The 15,182-nt window shown below is 41.6% G+C and overlaps 1 pseudogene; it reads left to right on the plus strand.

The window, feature by feature from the left end:
- LOC127414331 (attractin-like protein 1) overlaps positions 1–15,182 on the plus strand; it is a 491,512-nt pseudogene that overhangs the window by 243,922 nt on the left and 232,408 nt on the right.

Below are 15,182 nucleotides of genomic sequence, written 5' to 3' on the forward strand. Positions count from 1 at the left end.
ATCACATTCCCAGTGGGTTAGAAGTTTACATACACTTTGTTAGTATTTGGTAGCATTGCCTTTATATTGTTTAACTTGGGTCAAACATTTTGAGTAACCTTCTACAAGCTTCTCACAATCAGTTGCTGGAATTTTGGCCCATTTCTCCAGACAGAACTGGTGTAATTGAGTCAGGCTTGTAGGCCTCCTTGCTCGCACATGCTTTTTCAGTTCTGCCCACAAATATTCTGTCAGATTGAGGTCAGGGCTTTGTGATGGCCACTCCAATACCTTGACTTTGTTGTCCTTAAGCCATTTTGCCACAACTTTGGAGGTATTCTTGGGATCATTGTCCATTTGGAACACCTATTTGCGACCAAGCTTTAACTTCCTGGCTGATGTTTTGAGATTTTGCTTCAATATATCCACATAATTTTCCTTCCTCATGATGCCATCTATTTTGTGATGTGCACCAGTCCCTCCTACAGCAAAGCACCCCCACAACATAATGCTGCCACCCTCATGATTCACGGTTGGGATGGTGTTCTTCGGCTTGCAAACCTCACCCTTTTTTCCTCCAAACATAACGATGGTCATTATGGCCAAACAGTTCAATTTTTTTTTTTTTTTTTTTTTTTTATTAGACCAGAGGACATTTCTCCAAAAGTAAGATCTTTGTCCCCATGTGCACTTGCAAACTGTAGTCTGGCTTTTTTATGGTGGTATTGGAGCAGTGACTTCTTCCTTGCTGAGCACCCTTTCAGGTTATGTCGACATAGGACTCGTTTTACTGTGGATATAGATACTTGTCTATCTGCTTCCTCCAGCATCTTCACAAGGTCCTTTGCTGTTATTCTGGGATTCATTTGCACTTTTCGCACCAAACAACGTTCATCACTAGGAGACAGAATGCCTCTCCTTCCTGAGCAGTATGATGGCTGCGTGGTCCCATGGTGTTTATATTTGCTTACTATTGTTTGTACAGATAAATGTGGTACCTTCAGGCGTTTGGAAATTGCTCCCAAGGATGAACCAGACTTGTGGAGGTCCACATTTTTTTTTTTCTGATTTCTTTAGATTTTCCCATGATGTCAAGCAAAGAGGCACTGAGTTTGATGGTAGGCCTTAAAATACATCCACAGGTACACCTCCAATTCAGTACACCTCCAATCAGAAGCTAATTTTCTAATTGCCTAAAGGCTTGACATCATTTTCTGAAAATTTCCAAGCTGCTTAAAGGCACAGTTAACTTAGTGTATGTAAACTTCTGACCCACTGGAATTGTGATATTGTCAATTAAAAGTGAAACAATCTGTCTGTAAACAATTGTTGGAAAAATTACTCATGTCATGCACAAAGTAAATGTCCTAAATGACTTGCCAACACTATAGTTTGCTAATATTAAATCAGTGGAGTGGTTAAAAATGAGTTTTAATGACTTCAGCCTAAGTGTATGTAAACTTCTGACTTCAACTGTAGCTGTTTATTAGTATGTATACTAATAATGTATATATATGTATACTGGTGAAAACAAACAAACAATTATGAATATTTTTTTCTTGTGTTCTTTTAGTAAAATAATAATAAAGAATTAGATTTTTTTATTTCTATTTTTTTTTTTACTGTATATTACTTGCATTAAAATGTTTAATCTAATGGCTACAATGGCTGTTTACAATGGCAAATCCATTAATGTTCAGATATATATAACAAACATATACATTTTATTTTGAGCTGTATCTCCTCAAGTACTCTGACTGCTAAAGGGTGATACCATAGCTACTATAATAGCAGCTAACACAGGTCTTCAAACCAGAGGTCTGGCATTTACAAAGACGTGTGCTCTTTTACAGAACAACACGCTTCAGCTTTACTGGGCTTTGAGCCTAAACTCATGAGCGTGACCATCAATCACGGGTTTCTGGTCATTAAATCTTTTTCGTAGATAACTAGAATCTACAAGGTCAGGGAAAAGGCGAGAGCTTGGAATCTGCCAAATTGCATACCCATAATGTGCTTTTATATCCTCAAAGAGCTCTTTAATGGAGGTGGTGAAGTCAGGGTTATTAGACTAAATCTGGAGTGAGATGGGTAGAAAAATGCTGACGATGGGCAAAGACATCATGAAACGCTCCATACTTGTTACAGTTTTTATTATTTCAATCGACAAGGAGACAACAAGCCATCAAAAAGCATGTAGCTCTTGCATCGTAGATGCCACCAAGATGGTATAGCAGGGTTGGGTGAATTCAGAATGTAAGGGCTGGCTCCTGTTCAAATTATTTTATTTGAATTGAATTGGAAATTTAAATTGGAATTTAAAAGGCATTTTCAATTTATTGCCATGTAGCCAATGAGCAGCTTTCTTTCTCCCTTTTAAGGATCGGAATGTATTCTCAAATGGTGGTTGTTACAATTTGTGTGGGTACTGCTCTGATGTTCACAGTAAAGGATAAATTTAGAGGTAGGGGAGGAGTGGAAAGCACTTCAGTAAAGTGATGTGAAGGTCTCAGCCCAAGCCACCAGATCGCTCCACTAATGGCTAGTCCCTCTGGCAAGAGAAATCAGCTTCCCTCAACACTTTCTTTCTCTCAGTTTTTGATTGTCATGCACTTTCACTGCAAAAAGCAAATGCCAGTAAATCACTTAAGGGCTGACCAGCCCCCTCACTTCCACCTACGCTCAAACACAAGCTTCTTTCCATCTATCCAAATGCTTCTCTCATCCTTCCAGAAATAAAAGCACGTTTATGACAACTTGAAATGTCTAAAGGATTTATTAGTCACCTTACATGTGCACGAGCTTTGCACCTGGGCACATACATGAATGCATACTCTGCTTTTGCAGAAAGCATCAATATGTAACATCTGACTTTGTGTGCATGTGTGTGTGCGTAATTGCCTCTGTATATTCAGTGCTTTGTATTTGCAGTTGATAATAGTGTGTCCTCCAAGACCAAAAAAAAAAACCTCCTTACTCCAAAACTCATTCACTCTAAGACAGCACCTTTTGTCACCTGAACTTTTAAAGTGAGCTACTTCTAGAAAAATAAATCAAACTGATAACATCTGACATTTACAAATAAATCATAAAATTACATTTTCTTTTATCAGATGGTCGACTTTTAGATGGAGATGTAGATTAAGATTTAGTTGGGAGAATTATGTATTGGATTCTCATAGCAATTGATGTGAGTGCCCTCAGATATTGAAAAGGCAAATAATTTTGTCATGTAGCTAAACTAATCAGATAATGGACAGGAACATATGATCTTATTTCTGGGGCTGGCTGCAACAGCTGAGAAATCAACCACATTTAATATCACCAATCATTGGTATTGTACACCTTACATTAGGGGGGAAAGAGAGATGTGTTAATCTACTGAACCACAGTGCTTTCAAATGCTGTCTAGTTATGTATTAGCACAGGTTACGTAATGTAATTAATTTGCCATCCCAGATATTCATTCACAGTGTATTTTAGGCCCTTATATTCCATTTTGGTAATGTGTTTGATAACTTTGTTCTAATGCACTCCAATGGCCCCATATAATTAATTTATTGTACTTTAAATAGACTGTATAATTTGAGTAGGATAGCATTTTCAATGTTGTACTAACACTTCTTATAATAGTTGCTTAGCATTTAAGTAATTAATTTAAGTAAAAAAAATGTACTGTTGTTTAATTCGTTTCTTGTAATTACGTTTACAAGAAAAGTATCTTCCACTTTTATGTGGAAGATACTGTAGCAATGTGACGATATGTGATAATGTCTAGCTGCTCGAGACTGTATGCTGTAGCAAAGCTGTGTGCTAATTATTACATAAATGTATTACTATTTGTATATTGCAATAATAATAATAATAAAATATATTTTTTAAAGGGGACTCAAGTGTGATTACCATACAGAGTAATACTGGTAGTAAAGCATGGGCAAAACATGACTTAATTTTGGTAAAAGGAATCATTTACAAGTTTGTAGCTTTAACATTGTTGAGCTGCTGTTTAAGGTATTTATTTATTTTTTTTCAGAATTGATATCTAAGTGGCAACAGGGTGTTTCTCCCCCCACACCGTGCAGTCCTGTAACACACACACACACACGTATATACTCTCATGACTACTTTATTAGGTACACCTGTACACCTACTTATTCATGCGATTATCAGTCAATCGTGTGGCAGAAGAATCATGCAGAAATGGGTCAGGAGCTTCAGTTAATGTTCACATTAACCATCAGAATGGGGATTTTTTTTTTATCTCATTGATTTCAACCGTGGCATGATATTTGGTTCCAGTCGGGCTGGTTTGAGTATTTCTGTAACTGCTGATATCCTGGGATTTTCATGCTCAATGGTCTCTAGAGTTTACTTAGAATGGTGCCAAAAAAAAAACAAAAAAAACAGTGAGCGACAGTTCTGTGGATGGAAACTTTGTCAATGATCTTAGAGTTCATACAACATAATTTTGTTCCCAAGGGGAGGACACCATGGAGACCACACCTCGCCCAGAGAGAGGGGGGATATTTAAGTGGAAAATACATCACATGGTCTTGCCGAGCTATGTCAGAAGTATGTCATGTGGGGAAGTCTCATGGTAGGTGCTACCCAACAGGGGAGGAGTTACTATAAACATGGAGACTGGGGCAGAGGGGCCTCTGCCCAAGGAAGACGCAGTTTGCAAACAGGGAAACGAATAAGCAGAAGATATACATCGCATGGTGTTACCTACAGGGAACCGCCACATGCAGAGCACCTACCCTAGAACAGTGCTTTTAGTTAGCACGTGTACTGGGCCGGCAGTGAGTCTCTCCGAAAACTCGACTGCCACAGGGTTCGGAGGAAGTCAACCAGGGAACATAGTTTGTGAACACTACTGGGAGTTAATGGTGCACGTCTTCAGCTCAGAGGAGGTGAAAGGCGCTATGTGCAAGCGATACACCTGGCCGGCTATCCCGGGCTTATCCGCTTGTATTGCGTGCCACTTCCCAGGACGAAACTGGTTCCACCCGGAGGTTGTAGAACCTCACAAAGTGTTGGGTGTTGCCAGCCCGCTGCTTTGCAAACGTCTGTTAGAAAGGCACCCCTGGCCAGGGCCCAGGAAGCCACTACACCCCTGGTAGAATGGGCTTGTAGCCCTACCGGGGGCGACACGTCCGGGGCGTGATATGTCATAGCTATGGCGTCAATGAGCCAGTGGGTGATCCTCTGCTTGGAGACAGCTCTTCCTTTCTGCTGTGCACCAAAGCAGACAAAGAGCTGCTCAGAGATCCTAAAGCTCTGCGTGCGATCCAAATAGATGCGTAAAGCATACACCGGACACAGCAATGACAGGGCTGGGTCTGCCTCCTCCTGGGGCAGCGCTCGCAGGTTCACCACCTGGTCCCTAAAAGGGGTCATGGGAACCTTGGGCACATAAGCTGCGAGCCCAGGGACCAATCATCGAGCCGTGAGGGTTCAGGGGAGAGCGGAGGGTTCGAATCTACCCCGACGCTCGCGGCTGCCTGGGAAAGCATGTTGTCATCTCCGCGTCAGCCTGTGACTGGGCGACCGCACCCGAAGGGAGGAGCCCAGCTGAGGCTTCCGCGTCCGACTGGACGAGCCCGCTCTCCGATGCTGCGCTCGAGAGCTCATCACCTTCGCGGGCTCCGAATAAGAGGTCGAACTCGCCGTGAGACGAGCCGGTGGACTCATCCGGAAGCCCAATCGGGGCAGACAAGCGTGCTGGGGAATGGGAGGTCCGTGGGGGGACACCCGGTGGAGATGGTCCCATTGGGGTCCCCAAATCACCCCCAGTGCTAGCTGCGCTGGCCTCATACCTGTGGGTAAGAGGACCGAGGCAGGGAGCCTCTGGGGTGGCTTGCTTTCTTACGAAGGTAAGCCGTGACTGCATCGTTGCCATGGACATGTTCTCGCAATGAGTACATGATCCATCCACGAATGCTGTCTCCATGTGAGCAGTGCCCAGACACGAAAGACAGTGATCGTGACCGTCAGAAGTCGAGAGATAATGAGCGCAACCAGGAATAACACACAAAGGAAAGGCATCTTTAAAAAGACGTTCCGTGTGTGCCGCTCTTTTAGAGATATTTACTCTTAGAGAAATATACTCTTTTATTTCTGCCGAAGTGCCCAGGGGTATTCTCTGCAGTGCACCAGTTCAGAGGGGGGAGAAGCCACTGAAATGCGCCGTCAGATCCAGAAGAGGTGGATGAACAGTCATGGGAATTCAGCTCAGTGAGCATGACCGTTCGGCTCCAAAGAGAAGATCTGAATGAGTGGTTGCATACCAGCTCCTTTTATACCCATATGTCCGGGGGAGTGGCATGCAAATACCACTGGTCAATTTTCATTGGCCTTTTATCAAAGACCAGAGGTGTCTCGGGCTCCCAAGAGTGACCCCTAGTGTCACTACATCGACACAACTTCGAGTGAGTGACAGATAGGGAAATTAATCTAGAATTGATATTTCCTACTTATACACAAAGAGCAGAATATATAAAATAACCGTTTTAAGACAAATGTTTTTTGTGAAAAATATAATGCACCTAAGACTTTTGCACAGTACTGTATATATAATTCTAAAATTACAGAATAATTGGCATTACAATTTTGAGCAAAAATAATTGTGATTATCATTTGAACCATTATCGTGCAGTCCTACTTGCATTACTTGACAAATATTTTCGAAGTGAATATGTAATATCCTCAATTAAAGAGTTATGTGTGGGGAAATTCTTGCTGCTTTTATTCTCAGGTACCCTTGCCAAATTTTAGAAAACTAACGTGTCATGAAGTTGTAGTAACTCTACTCGCATGCCAAATGAAAATAATTTTGATTAGAAACATTTATTATGCTACAAAAAGTTTATTGTCCAGAACAAATTCTTGCTAAATTAGTTCAACTACATAAACACTTCATTACATGCAAATTACATTAAATTGTCATATTTTTTCTTTATTTTTATCTTTGTTTGTTTGTTAAGAAAGCTTTAAAACATGTTTTAACAGTATTTTTATGTCACCTAGCCTAGTACACAGTCATTTCCCCTTTTCTCTTTATTTTAAGCCATTTGTTCATTGTTTAAAACATTTATTGAATTTATTGAATTATTTTTAATTGTGACTAAGATGGAGCTCTACAGCATTTTTGGAGGTAATTGTGCAAAAGTACAGATAATTCTAAAGCGATTCACAGTAATTTTCTCACAAAAATATATCCCATTACAAAAGTATTTTGATATCCTTCACTGCTGTTTTTGCATGGTATTTTATGTGTGTAGGAATAATCTGATCTGTTTTAGTATAGTACTTCTCTTCGTCTTTTCTTACAGATATCCTTCTCTCAACAGAGCAGCATCATGGACCTGGTGCAGTTCTTTGTCACATTTTTCAGGTATGCACTCTTCATTCTTAAGTATATCTGTAAAATAACAAATCCATTGGAAAATATCCAAGTTTTTGGATCAAGTATCTGTAGATTTTGTTTTTGTTTGGGTGCCATATGCATGCTTTTTTCCTTTATTTGAATACAAGAATTTGCTGCTTGATTGTCTTAGACTTTGCTACTAAAAATGCAAGGGTGCATTATGCTTATCCGTTTGCGGTCTCTGTTAATTGTTTGCGTCTAGAGCTCTGTCTAAGTGTAACATTAATTAAGATACAACATCATATACACATTCCACTTCTTGAAATGTCTATGTTAATGTATCACACGATTCAAACTTGATTTCCATGTATTAATTTATAGTCTAAACCTGAGCGCGATGTTAAATTCCTGACCTGAAGTGATAATTTCACGTCGGAGCCCGTATATCCGTCTCTTAAAGTTGACCACATTTATATCCACATCAGAGATTAAGGCTATTAACTGGTTAAGACACTGAAGTGCCTTGACGAGCCCTGTTCGATTCACTGTTTTGACATACAGTAGTTCCTACTGAAACAGGAATTGGGGGCGGGACATGTTGAACGACTCGTCCCATTTTTTAAAATAGCCAGTAGGCTTTAATTTACAGCCCCACACACTCACTCACTCACTCACACACACACACACACACACACACACCCCTTTCCACCGTGCTGCTCATGTCAGAGTTGCTTACCTGGAAAACTTGAAAAGGAATCTCAATACCTGCCAGCTTTTCATACGTTTTGAGAACCGAATGATCTAACTGTCAACATTACAACATATCCAGCCCACAAACGCACACAGCACATCATGGTCTTTGCTTACGATGAGGCGGGAGCCTTTGTTCCAATACAGATGAATGAGAAACAAGCAAACAAAATATCAATTTTTGTAATCACAATACACCAAACATAATAAATAAAGAACACTTACTTGAACTGTACATCTCAAGAAATCTCTGGCTGCGCGAAATATATAAATAAACTCCAGCCACTTGTCCTCGCAACACAAACACGAATTCTCCAATATCCCTCCTTCTAAATGTAAAAATTCAAGCCAGCGGGCACGCAACCAGGGTAGTTTGGGGATAGGGAATAAGGTTTGGGGAAGGGAGGGGAGCAACATAAAACGTACCGTATTACCATGTTGTTTGCTAATTGCCGCGATTGTTACATGTGAATGACGTGGGGCTGGAAGGGAGGGGTTGATTCGTGCATGGATAAATTGTTAATAATAAAACAGCAATGTCAATTTTAAATTCATGGTAATTTTAATTATATGAATTATATATATATATATATATATATATATATATATATATATATATATATATATATATATATATATATATATATATAATATACAGTATATTTGATTTATAATTTTTTAAATATAACTATTTATAATTATTTAATTATTATATATTGAATTATTGTTATTTGAGGACCATTTAGCAAATATTTACACATGGAATTAATTGATAAATTCGATCAGTTAATCGGCATACCATGTGCTTAATATGATAAAACATTTTAATCGATTGACCGCCCTAATTAAAGTCGGCATGAAATCAAAATGGGCCCTATTTATTTTCTTAATGCATGTTACTGGTCTTATTGTGAACTATTCATCCATGCATTTTTTGCTATTTTATTACTTTTTTTGACCTCGTAATCTTCACAACTCGCTTTTCTGGTGATATGACTGACTCTTCTCTGCTGACGTATTCAAGTGCTAGTCAGTAAGATCATGTCATGTAAACAAACCTGGATTCAGGGTTATTTTAATGGCTAGTTCTCAATGGCTACTGCCACGTTGTAAGCAAAAACTGTGATGTGCTATGTGCGTTTATGGGCTGGTTATGTATCAATGTTATCTGTTAGATCATTAGTGTGTTGAAATCGCAGCTCATTTTCCCGGTAACCGGCTCTGGCCCGAGCAGCACGGTGGAAGGGGTGTGTGTGTGTCTGTGTGCTGACTGCAAACTCACATTCAGATCTGCCTCCTTTATTCTGGTATGCAATGCCCACTTTTCACAATCCAATCAACAACTGATGGATAAACTCAAGTACCCGCCCTAAATTTTTTACTTGTTCGATAAGCCATTTCACTCGGAAATATGTCACAATAAGGAAGCAAAGTCGGTCACAACTTTTGTTTAATGCCGACTTTAAAATGTAACACACAGAAGATGGCACTTACAAGTGTTGTGAAGACTAAGCAGCTTGCTTGAGGCAGTTTCTGTAAAATTTATTATACAGTAATAGGCTAATTATATGTCAGATTGCTTTCATACCAATTGCAAAACCTCAAGTACCTTATTTTCCAGCAGAACCACACTTGAGTTTGAAGAATGGCTTTCACACCAACCAATCTAACCAAACTATGATGTCAAACAGACTTTGGTCCACACCCACTCTTAGATTTGCCAAACCCGAGAGGCTCTTTGTGGCTTTGGCTAGATTTTGAGCCATATGTGGAAGTCACTCTCAACTACCCCATCTGCTAATGAACTAATTTCAGAACATAATGTGATAGAGGTAGTACTTCTACATGAATGAAAATGCACTTCACTCACTGATATATAATATAGAACTGGATTGCTCATGACGTCATATCAGTGAAGTTGCTGCACCGCCATATTGCTTTGCCCAAACATTCCAATATCCCTATTGACTTAATAAGAAATCATCTCATTTCAGTGAGTAAACATTGGTCAGTCAATAAACGATTTTATTACAGAAATCTGCTGGTACATCCCTACTACGCAAACTTCCCACACATGTAATTATTTATTTATTTATAGTCGGGAATTTTTTCTGTTTCTTGGAAGCCAGAATGAGTTATGTATATCTATATCACACAGTATCCACCTCTAACAAACTTGATCAGCGAACAGATCAGCTGAATGTAAACAAGTTCACTGAAACTGAGGTAAGATACAAACAGACATTTTCAGACTTATTTATTGTGAACATTGAAGTGTTTGTTCAGAATTACTTATTTTATGTTTTCATCAAAAAATGCCTTGTTCTAATGGTCACATGAATAAGAGCCTTCGCTCTCTCTCTCTCTCCCTCTATCACACGCACAGCCGGCGCGCAGAGAGCGATACACAAAGCAAAGTTGGTTAAAATTAAACTGATACACTAGGTTTAAATGGCAAACAAACACATATTTATGACATGTATCCATGTATGATTACAGAGAGCACTTCAATATGAAAACAAGCAAATCCCGGGAATTTAAGTTGATTTAGAAATCCCGATCTGACTTTTTTAAAGTCCCTTTTAGGGGTAAGGATGTATTGTCACCCTAAACAAGCAGATATTACAGCTTTTCTTACTTACATTACAACTTGTGGACAGTTATGCTGCTTCCTTTGGTGATTGTTGTGCTGCACTGATAGACTGAACACCGGTGCAGGTGAATGCTCTGACATTGCGATCCGCAAATATCTTCTCCCTCATAACGAATATTATCCATAACGAGCAAATAAAAAATTATACATGATTATCAATAGAGGGCTAAATGCAACTGTCTTGTCTGCAGGTCAGAGACGGTGAGTCATTGATGCTCTATGACAGTTTGCGCATACCAAGTTGGCCACTCGAACACTTCCGGTGGCTTCACATCCTGCAGACAGTTTACCGTTGCGTCAGCGATCCAGATATATATATATATATATATATACACACACTACCAGTCAAAGGTTTTGAAACACTTGACTGAAATGTTTCTCATGATCTTAAAAATCTTTTGATCTGAAGGCGTATGCTTAAATGTTTGAAATTAGTTTTGTAGACAAAAATATAATTGTGCCACCATATAAATTTATTTCATTATAAAACTAACATTTAATAAAAATTATTATTATTTTAATTTTAATTGATGACTTGGACCAAATAATAAAGAAAAGCAGCCAATAAGTGCCCAGCATAGATAGGAACTCCTTCAATACTGTTTAAAAAGCATCCCAGGGTGATACGTCAAGAGTACATGTCTGCAAATTCTAGGCAAAGGGTGACTACTTTGAAGATGCTAAAATATAACAGTTTTGATTTATTTTGGATTTTGTTTAGTCACAACATAATTCCCATAGTTCCATTTATGTTATTCCATAGTTTTGATGACTTTACTATTATTCTAAAATGTAATATATATATATACAGTATATATATATATATATATATATATATATATATATATATATATATATATATATATATATATAAGAATGAGTAAGTGTTTCAAAACTTTTGACCAGTAGTGTATATATATCAGTGACTTCACCTCATAAATCAAGTCTGCATACTATATACAATAGCCCCTTGTGGCAGACCTCTGCCTTTCTATGGAAGGAGGAAGCAGGGACCTGGTGAATGCTCCAACATAAGACTTTAATTGTAGCACTTTTCAGTGTAAATCAAACATCAATGTGATTTTAAGCACACCAACTAATAGCATTCAACACACAACAGCCTTGCTTTTCAGCAGACACATTAACACAAACACATACACACAGCTCCGTGCATCTCTCTCCCTCCGTCTGCCACTGTTTCCTCTCCTTAAATACTCCCGCCGCTCCTCACTGGAATGCGAGACCAGTGTCGCACAGGTGGAACTCGTTCACCACTCATTTCCCCAGCCTCACTCTGCCCAGATGCCACCTGGCCACGCACTGCTCGCTACACCCATCTAATGTGAAATACAGTTATATTCTCAGATAAAACAAATGGACATTCATATTCATAGTCTCTCACAAATGACAAAGAATGTAGACAATGTTACCAAAGAATGCAGAATGCACAAATGAGATAATAAAAATGAACATTTTTACTTTTTAAATATAACACACCAAAAGTGTATAATTACTTTTTTTTAAATTTTGCAGCATTGCTCTCTTGCTTGCATTTTACTAAATTGGCCATAACCATAAATGTCACGTTAAGATAAGGACCCAGATGCAGATGGAAAGAATAAGTACATTTTATTGAATCGTCAGGCTCAAACAGGGTTGGTGATGTGTATGACAGAAACAGATGAGTAATATCCAATGAGGCAGATGGCAATTGGAGATAACACAGTTCATTTGGAAAATGTAGAAAACAGTCCAGTTCAACATAAATTCCAGGAGAGTATAACAGCAGCAATCCAAGGTGACAATAGACTGAAGTTAAATGATGCTGACTTGGCTGTAATGAAGAAAACTTGACTTAACCAAGATGAGGATGACTGGGCTTGACTGAAGAGAAGTGAAGACTTAGCTGGTCTAAACAGGAGCATAACAAAAAGTGGAGGAGAGAATAAACAAACTAGCAAACAAGACTGACTAGAGGCGAAGACTGAGTGGAGACATTCACAAAACAATTTGGCACCACACACGCACACACACACACACACACACACACACACACAAAACAAAAGAAAAGAAAATGAAGAGGTAACAAGGCACAGGTGGAGATAATTAGCTGATGGGTGGTGTCAACCAGCGTTTCCAGGGAATGCTGATCATGCCATTTAAGTGACACAAAAGTGTAAGGAAGGCACACCAGACAAACAGGAAAGAACTAAGCGAGACGTGCCAATATGCATATTTCTGTACTTGATGGAGATTATGACAGCGCATGCTTTTTGGTTTATTTTTCAGTTTTTACTGGTAGTCATATGTGTTCAAAATGTGCTATATTTGTTGTACATCTGGGCAGTAAAATTACAGAGCTGAGTGACCACATTTGTGTTTAAAGTGCCTCAAAGTGCAACAAAATAATTTCATGCCACCTACAATGTATAAATAATAACATGCTGCCTGCTACGCACAAACATTGAGGCTCATTTTAGGCTGACAGGCACTTTTGCGTTGTTTTTTGTGGAATTTTTTACTTATAAATGTCATATTACATCATGCCAACCTTTACATTTCAATTGGTTTATCATAAAGGAACAGAATGGATAACTTGGTGTAAGGGGGTTTAGTGGAAAGGAGGAGGCGAGAACTGGCTTGACAACTTAAATAATAATTTAATAAACAATTTAAACAAAACACACAACCAAAAACACACAGTACAGCTGCCTGTAATTCTCTCTCTCTCTCGAACTGTCATCCCCGGCTGCCTTTATCCCTCGCGCGCCCCATCAGGCTAATTGGGGACCGGGTGTGTCTCATTCCAGCCCGGCCCCGCCCTCCTCGGCTCTACACTCCTCCCGGCGTTGCCTCAGGCCGGGGAGCCCCCGGCATGACGTACATCCCCCACCCTTCCTCTCCGGGGGAGGGCGTGCCTTACGCCCCGACTGCCGGCGGGTCATCCCCGCCTTCCTCGACCTGAGAGGAGACAGGAGGGGAAAAACAACAAAACAAAATGGCGAGGGAAAGGCCAACACGGAGCAACAGAGAGAGAGAGAGGAGAGAGAGAAAAAAGAAACTCACCAGTTCTCTGATGCGCCGTCGCGTGGTCCTCGATCACTACTCCACCCTCTCAGGCGGACTGCAGCCGCTCCTCCCCGGGCGGACCGGAGTCAGACCTCCGACCCCCAGCAGACAGAACGACCCTCCGCGTTCCCAGCGTCCCGTGGGGACACTCCTCCGCTCCTGGCAGGGGCCCTACCACTCCAGGCGGTTGGGGAGTCGCTTCCCTCCTCCCCCCACGGACGGTGGTCTTCTCTCGACCCCTCCGCGTTCCCGGGGGACGGCAGGGCACTCCTCCGCCCCCGGCAGTGGCTCCCTTGCTCCAGGTGGTTGGGGAGTCCCGTCCCCACTCGCCTCGCGGATGGCGGCCGTTCCCCGCGTCCGGGTGGTCGGGCTACTCCGTCCTGGGCCCTCATGTCACCTGGAAGACAGCCCAGGGTGGAAGCCCACAACAGTGGCTGGTGACTGGGGCGGGTGAGCGGCCCCAGAGACCAGCCCACTTACCTGTTCGCCGGCTGTCTCTCGACGGAGAACGAGGGAACGGGAGGTACTCGCATTCGCCTGATTGACCGGAAAGACTTCCAGCGCCTGGCCGTTGCGAGTGCGCTGGCCCAGGGAATGAGGAAACTGCTCTTTTATTGACCATGTGGGTGCCGAGGCCCAGAGGGCACTCGGCGATATAATACTCACCATGCGCTGGCCCAGGGGAAATGGTGGGACTGGAGAGATGCCCCGGGCTAGACCAGTCAGGAGTTCCGGGAAAAAAGGCACCGGGGCGGGGCTCGGCTGTGAGCCCAGAAACCAATCATCCAGCCGCAAATGCTCAGTGCAGGGTGGAGGGTTCCACTTTAGCCCGATGTTCACAGCCGTCTGGGCAAGCACGGCTGCCATCTCAGCATCCGCCTCATCCAGTGCTCTACTGCCCGTGGGCGGGAGCTCAGAAGATTCGTCCGCTTCCAATAGCAGAAGCCCACCCTCTGATGCTGCGACCGAAAGCTCATCCTTGTCGCGAGCCGCAAACGACACATGAAACCCGCCCTGAGGCAGACCGCCTGCATCGCTCGACAGCTCGTCCGGACAGAACGAGCGTGCTGGGGGATGGGAGGTCCGCGGGGGCTGAGTTAGCGGAAATGCTCCCATGTCCACATCCAGATCGCCCCCGGTGCTTGCCGACCTGGCTGGCTGAGCATCAGCCCAGGACAGACCGGGTTGGGGATCAGCCACGGTGGCTCCTTGCTTCATGAAGAAGGAAGTTAGCCGCAACCGCAACGTTCTCATGGGCATGTTCTCGCAATGAGAACACAACCCTTCCACGAAAGCCGCCTCGGCATACTGGCGCCCCAGACACTTGAGGCAGATTTCATGGGTATCCGAAGGGGAGAGATA

The sequence above is a fragment of the Myxocyprinus asiaticus genome, chromosome 23 (genome assembly GCF_019703515.2).
Source record: "Myxocyprinus asiaticus isolate MX2 ecotype Aquarium Trade chromosome 23, UBuf_Myxa_2, whole genome shotgun sequence".
NCBI lineage: Eukaryota > Metazoa > Chordata > Actinopteri > Cypriniformes > Catostomidae > Myxocyprinus > Myxocyprinus asiaticus.